The following is an 8543-nucleotide window of genomic DNA, read 5'->3' as shown; positions in this document are numbered from 1 at the left end:
AAAATGTTTCAGTACCCATTCAGCGAACACACGTCGTTGTCTATGGTCGTTTACCTTCAGTTCCTGGATCAGTTGAATTTTGTACGGATGCACGCTCAAGCCACGACGCAAAATTCGCCAAGTTGTAATCTGTGAAAGCCCGAGTTCTTGTGAACAACGCGAAATCGACTGCCTCGGATTCTCCTGCACACTCTCACAGACAGCTTCGATGTGAATGCTATATTCATCCATGGGGATATAGCTAAAGATACTTAATAAATGACAACTAATTTGACAGATGTAGTTTCAACAAGATGGCAGTTATATTGTTAAAGTTCGGCAGTCCCTGTTGGAAGACCCTATAGAATGAAATAAGTAGTTCTTTTCTGATAAGTATATATTTTGATGCATTTTAATAGTTCAGACTTCCATTGTCTAATATGATATAAAACAACAATGACGATTACAACTTTTACAACTTTTTTACTCGTCGTATCTCAGAAACGGTGGCTCTAAGAAAAAAAATATTGATACATTTTTTGTAGAGAATTTTATGATCTACAATTTTTATCTGAAGTAATTTCATGATAAAACTCACCGTTTTCCTGAAAATCGCGAAAAACCAATTTTTTTCGAGATTTTTGACCTTTGACCTCGAATAATTTTTTTCCAGGTATCGCAATCATTCGGAATTTCAAAATCTTATTTTTAACTATGTTTTGAACAATTACACGCATTTGCAGGTTGTTGTAAATTTATGTACCTTCACTCTTATTTTTTAGTCTAATTTGATTATTTTTACAGATTCCTCAGTAAAAGTTATTCAATATGTCTCCATCTTTTTAATCTGAAGTTGCTCGATTCTTATTATGGAAAGACGATCTTACCCCAATGTCAGCAACATCCTTATCCATCACTTGTTCAATACCAACCCTACATTCGTAAAATGTTTCTTTCTGTTGATATTTGTTATTGCAACCATTATCTATATAGAAATGTAATGGAATTGGTCGATACTTCATGGAATTGGCCGATACAACTGCAACAGTAGGATCACTTGATGATCGAAACACGTGTCGAGGTGTTGAAATAACGGTTTGGTGTTGGGAAAAAACTCCAGTAATATTTATTCTCGTATAGCCAAACATGTGTTGTGCTTTTGTAAACAGTCCAGTGTTATTTGAATACAATATATAGAAGTTTTCAAAATTTGTCATTATCGTGTTCGTTACAAATTTATAGAATCGGAATTCTAGAGTATTAGAGAATGATGGAATTGAAAAAATCGAAATTAGAGTAAGGGATTACAATAGTTTAGCTATTGATGATGCCAAGCTGTATGGTGAAACGCGTATCTAGAGACTGTTCCAGTTCTTGTGTGTGGAAGCAGGGTTTGTTTCGGATTCATTCTACGCCAGGGATTCCAATTTACTCTTCAATTACTAGGTGCAAGATCATAAATGGAGAAAGTGACAGAATATTTTCAGGAGAGTAGGAGATATTACTTTTTGAGAAAAAAACTATTAGGCTTTCTTCTTCTCCATCATTATACAAAAGATATGGAAGATTTCCAAAAAAAAAGAAACTTCTGAGCATGATCAACGAATGATCAAGAACAACCTTGAAGGTCAAATAGTCAAATAGCAAAATAATATCTAGATTCAAATCTTGAACCAAAAATGTGTATACCAAAAATTTAAAAAGAAACGCATTGGTTTCTGAATTAATTTTTTTTTTTCAACACAAACAATTGATAATGAAGGGAATGAAAGATAAAATCTCTTAAGTAGTGAGGGTTCACTTTTTTAATTTTCAAGAGATTAGTATTTTTTTTATTCTAGTACACAATGTACTTGTGATGCACTGCTTTGAACCTTTGGTGAAGTAATAGATATTACTGGAGTTTTTTCCCAACACCAAACCGTTATTTTAACACCTCGACACATGTTTCGTGTCAATTTGATCTACCTCTTGAAGATGATCACTTGGTGATCGAAACACGTGTCGAGGTCATAAAATAACGGTTTGGGGTTGGGAAAAAACTCCAGTAATATTCTGGTAGACAATTAGAAATAAAGATGCCCTTATATATTATGATTTGCTTGATTGGTTTATATTAAAACATTTATTCAGACTCGTATCATGATTACAAATATCTCTGATTTTTTAATTTTACCTTTTATTTGACAAAAAGTGTTTCTGGGTATAAAAATTACTGCGATATCCTTATAAATATTTTTTTGTAAAACTATCATTAAAAGTGACATTTTTAATGGTTGTCAAGAGTATTGAAAGATGATGTTTACAAAGTAGCGTGTTAAAAATATTTTTAACACGCTACTTTTTTCTCGACTAAGTAGCAATAAGCAAAACAATCAATTTTCAAGGAAGTTTTATTATGAACAATAGATATAAATACAATTAAATTATGTTTGTTACAAATGTATTATATACATTAAACACCAGCAAGAACGTTAAATAAAACGTGTGAGCTGTAAACAATACTGTTGGTTGGTAACCAGGTGATTCGGAGTCACCTGACACGGCCACTTCACAGCGAATGCGATAAAGTGAAAATAATTAACTGACAAGAGATGTCAAAATGTGTTTTTATAGTTTTAAGTTTTAGTTTTTTATACTTTCAACACTCATATCATAAATAGCTATTTTCTATGCAATGATTTCAGTTTTTGTCCAAAGACAATTGAAACAAAAATTTCTCTGAATTTCTCTAATATAATTCCTCGCATATTTTTCATTACAAAACGAATCGTTTTCCTGTTCTGTCAGAATGTCTACAAGAACCGACAATGGACAATTTCCGAATCAGAGCAATCTGTTTTCAAACAATACCAAACTAATCCATTTAAATACGGATAATTTCGTAATCTTCGTAACGTATTTCACGGTTTTAACGATATTACCATAAGTGAAGATTCTGCAAGTAATATAAGGTGTACTTCCTTTTGCAACATTCGTCGGTCGACCTTAACACACTTTTTCGGCTGTTCTTATCTCGATCTATAACTTCTGCGTATCTTACTTAATTGTGGAAGGTTTCATTAATAAAACAGCAGCGATAGATATGTGATGATTGTGGCCGATCTTAGTCCAGTGGAATTGGTTAGAAACCTAATTAATGTGCAATAGTCGTTTGTGATTGCAGGAAAGTCGGAAGTGCTCATCTGAAACCCATCTATGATTTTTTGGGTTCGGTTAAAATGGTATCATTATTTATTCTCTGCAAAACAGTACTTTTCAACAGTTGTATTCTACTTCCAGGTATCACGAGATTTAGGCCTTTATAAGGCCTAGATCTAAACAATATAAGTCTCTGCGATCTAAAAAACATTGGCTAAGAGCATTTTTCGGGTTTTCCCAAGTATTTAATTCCACCCTATTTCCTACCATTGCTTCCACTTTTCCTACAAATTTTTGTTGAATGCATTCAAGTATATGTTTTTGAGAAGCAGCATCCCCATTTATAGCATAATCGTTCAACAGATTTTGGCAACGAGTCATGAATTTATTGAGAGTACCTATTATAGATACTATTCCCATCGTAGGATTTGATATTTTCTAAACGAGATATGGAAAGGTTCCAGTCGACCCTTTGAGGTTCTACTGGAGGCATGTTTGGAATATTTTGGTTATTGACTCCGACTAACACATTATTCAATAATGGCAAAATATTTTCGATGTCGTTCATAAACTTTAGAATTTGATGAATAGAATTCAATATCTATTGATCGGAAACAATTTAACTTTCAAATTCAGTAAATATTCAATATAATCAGTTAGTTTTGCAATTAAATCTAATGTCAATATTTCACTTAAAACTAACGTCACTGTACTAACTTTCCCAAAGTTCTTAAAAAGAGGGTTTAGGAAAGTCAAAAAGGAATTTGGCACTTACAGTTTGTTTATTGATCCTTGTAGTCTGCAGAGAGCTCCATGAATTTCACAATGCAAATGTTCTTTTTCGCGACGGTGAATATCCTACCGACTGCGCCAATTATGTATTAGAGATCGAAAACTCAATTTTCTTAAAGAAAATCACATAGGACTCAAGAAAGCGTTTATTCTCTTCGAAAGCAGCACAAAGAATGATTTTTCAAATAGACAATTATTATGGAAAGTGTCGGGCTCCTGTAGATAAGGCAGCTTTCCTGATGGCCGGTGCCATCTAACTTACGTTAATGATTCGAAATTTCAATGTTTTTATCTCCGTTGTTGTAATAATCTTAAAAATGTATAGAAAGTCTGAGGAAGCTATTATATAGTAAAACACGTAATGCGGTTTTGTAAACTATTCAGTGAAAATATCACATAACGTTGAATGCGTTATGGATTTTCATCAAGTATCGGCAATTTGTAACTGTTTTTTTGGAAAGTTCTTTACAAAAAATTGTTTCGATTAATTGATGTCATTTGGTGAGTCACACAGCTTTGTTTATAATGTGATTTTCAAGATGACCAAAGAAAAGCTCAGATTATTACTTAAATTATATGTATATTAATGTGATAATGTAAGGAAAGGTTATTTATGAATAAAATCGTTTATTGATCATTTTGTGTATGTACATATTATATTATAGTTACTGGTTAGATTTTTATAATAATCATTAACACTATGCATAAAATAGACTCTGAGAAAATACGAGTCCAATAAAAATAAAATTTTTCAACATCTCAGAAAAACTCTTAAAAGGGGCAAATTTCCATCAACCTGCATATGGACAAAAATGCATTTCTGAAACCGGAAATCACGTGATTAAAGGAAGAAAATGTCTAATTCAGAATTTAATTATTTTTGTAATAAATATAGGAGATAGAATTTGTACAATACTATCAATCAAAAATAATATTTATTGTATATGTTGGGGAAAATTGGAAGAGACAATAAAATCATTAAGACTGATTAGAAATGATGAAATGTTAGAAAAATAAAGTTGCCAAATGTTTCCTGTTGGAACCTTTGGTATAGTAATGAATATTACTGGATTTTTTTCCAACACCAAACCGTTATTTCAACACCTCGATACCGGTTTCGATCACCAATTGATCATCTTCAAGAGGAAGATCAAACTAAATATACTAACTAATCTTAATGAACCAAAGTCTATGGAATAGTTTTGTTACAAAATATGATGAGCGACTGCTGATTTTTCTGATCTTCCATATTTTAAGGTGTGCTAAGTATTCCTTATATCTTATTTTAATAGATATTTCAATATTTCCATAATATTTTGGATCGCAATAATTACATTTAATTTCGTAAATTCCAGACTTTTCCGAATTTTCGACTTTGTCCTTTGGATTTCTCAAAAGGTTCTGTAGTGTTTGCCTTGTTTTCAATACCACCTTCATAATACCTAGTTCCGTGAAAATCTTTCCAAAGTTCTTCGTATATTGGTGGTATGGAACTGAGATAAATTTGTTTGGTTTTCGTCTTTTCTAGTCTTAACTATTCGTTAAGACTCATTTTGAGTGTTTCGGAGACAAAAATATATATTCTTGATACTCCTGCAAAAAATATACATACACGGAAGTTGAATAGCTCTAATTTCAATATTTACTGTTAAAAAAATTGTTTCTCAAATGAATAATTGTTTAAAGTGACAAATTGTTTTATGCGAATGGATGAATTCTGTTTTTGTGTGAAAAAAGTAGCATGTTAAATAAAAAAAGAGAAAAGAATGAGAATTTTTAAAATAATTCTTGATTTAACAAAAGGCAGTGGCTCATTATTTTTCCCTTTAAAAGTATACAATAGGTAGTCAAATTCCACACGGACCCCACTGACAATGCATATATTTATATAATTTTTTTTTGGAATGGATCCAAAAAAACCTCCGTATGTTATTAAAAATAAACTCCCTATTATTTTTTTACATCTTCAACTGGGTCTCACGACATTTCAATATCTACTGAAACTCCTAATTCTATTGGAGTATAGCAAGAATGCCGAAGAAAAGACAGTGGACATTTTCAGGGTTAATGATGTCGTGATTAATTAATTTGAGAGTTAAGGCTGAATTGGTACATTTTTAGGAGGAAGTTGTACAGCTGAGTATTCTACATGTACTGGGATGCGTATTGTTTTAATTGAACCTTAACTGTAGGTTACGAAAATCGTAGTGAAATCCAAAGCTTTTCTTCTATATCGACCTTAAGTTTCACAAACAGTTTGAATCCTGTGATGAATATGTTGGGTATCAATTAAAATGGGAGGCAAAGCCGACAAATGATACTGTACAAAAGACAATAGAGATTCTCTTCAGAACACATGCTTTTTGGTTGAGTTTGAAATAACTGAGATGAATATGAAATGCAAATTTGAATAGATCAGTCGAATAATCTCCCAAAGTAGATGCAACGATAATGGCGATTTTTCGGTATTTGTATAATTCAATGCCTGCATTTCGGAAAATACATAAATAAATAATTTTTATGGAATGAAATACGTAAATGTACAATATATACAATATAACGAGATTATTGGGTTCTAATTAACCTAATCAGAGAATGAGGTGTTTATGGATTATTAATGAATCAATAGCGCTTTACAGCATTATCATTTTTACTTTATTTCCTGCAAGTGCTAATAAAATATGTATTTCGTCTTATTACAAAATCATCACAGATTTTGCCTACACGGAAATGGCCTTCACAAATGAAAAAAGTGATCTTTATTGATATTTCTTTGTTATCATGTGGTGTTTCTTTGAATCAAGTTGTTCGGATAATATATTCGTGCATTATCGGGTAATTCTTTTGCAATACGGACCATACAATATTTGTAAACTATTATTTCTTCACAGAAACAACATAAACGACTTCAATTCTACTCAATAGATATCTCATGACTCATGTTTCAATGAGCGCTGATAAAATAATTAAAACTGTATCGGATGACACTTGACGTGTTTGTAATGTGAAATTAACTGATTGGACTAAACTGTTTATTATTTTGTGCATTGTGTTTTTGTTCTCCCATTGAAATTGTCGTAATCTGCGAACCTGTTGGGAGTCTGCGCCCTAAGCCAAGGCTTTGGATGGTCTTATGGGTGATTCGGATCTGTTGATTTGGATATTTCTTTATCCAACCCTCTTTTTATTGTATAATCAACGTCTAATCGAATTCATTTGGCGTTTATGTGGAATCTCCAGCTATTCAAATCCAACGTGAATCGCTACTTTCGCATAGGCACCGCTCTTATAACGTCTAAAGGATTTTCCTGTAGGTAGTGCTTGTGTTTTTTATATAACATTGGCAATCTATCAATTCCTGAAATAATGACCACACAAGCGTTTTTATTGTTCCAAATATTGAAGAGAAGTCTATCGAGCAACAGTTAATTACATACCTGTTATATAAATTATATACCTTCACCAGTTACTGATGAAGCTACCGTGCAGCGAAATGTTGTACAATCGTACAATCGTTTTTTAGAAATTAAATAACTTCACAAAACTTCGAAAAGTTATAGGAAATCATTCATTTTCTGAGTACCTCACTATAACTTCGACTCCACCAATCAATTTCTAGTACCGTCTAACAAAACAAATTGAAACCTACTTCAGGTTTTCCGAGGAAGAATAATTTCCTTGAAGCTAGTTCAATTACTCCAACTCGAAGATAAGATTTTTTCAATCAAAACCATGAATAATTTCATTATTTGACGCAAAGGCGATTCCCACGATAAGGCGTGAGAAGTCATGGTCTGGGACATCAGAGACAAACAAAACGGCAAATCGGACATCGTCTTTCATCCCAATAGAATTAATTTCATCCACTCGGTGAATCATGTTGCACGTCCTCAATGACCTGCTGTTGCTGAAAATCTGTATCTGAAAAACTGTTTAAAAAATCTGTTTAAAATATGTTTTTCCGTTAATCAGCCGTTATTTGAAGATATTGGATTCAAGAAATGGTATACGCAGTGGCGGACTAAAAAGCGGTCCTGAAATCTGCAAATATTCGGAAAGTACTTTTTGTTTAACGGTCTGTTTGCATAAAATACAGATTAGAGATAACTACAAAAAATGTAAAGATATCAGATCGGGTGAACTTGCAGGCCAATTCAAATAAAAAAAGAGAGAAAGTACTTGATTTCTCGTGTCTCAGTAATTATTCCACGTATATTTTAAATCTGTTTTGTACTGCCTTCATCATCATAAGGGAAGAGGTAGTGTGTATTTTTTTTATTATCAAAAAATGATGGCTGAGGTTGACATAATTGTGTGACTGGTAGAACTGAGTTTTCTTGGAAGATACAAAAAATCAATCATAGTTTTCGTCCCTCCATCTGATACATAGGTATTGAACTAGAGCCTAACGGAACTAACTGGTAATGAATGTGCTTACTTGTATGAATATAACGAATGAAACATTCAATAATTATGAGAAGGAAGATGTCTAATTTTTGTTGTTTCTCAAACATTATATAATTTATTAAATTTGTGTGGAATTTTTTTCATTGTACCTACTTCTGACGGACAAATTATCTCCTAATTTTTTTTTTCATTTTATAAGTGTTTCGGATAATATGGAGACAATT

This window comes from Leptinotarsa decemlineata, unplaced genomic scaffold, assembly GCF_025532065.1.
Source record: "Leptinotarsa decemlineata unplaced genomic scaffold, Ldec_3_MD MMD2_tig00026282_RagTag_RagTag, whole genome shotgun sequence".
Classification (NCBI taxonomy): Eukaryota; Metazoa; Arthropoda; class Insecta; order Coleoptera; family Chrysomelidae; genus Leptinotarsa; species Leptinotarsa decemlineata.
This window is presented reverse-complemented; position numbering follows the sequence as displayed.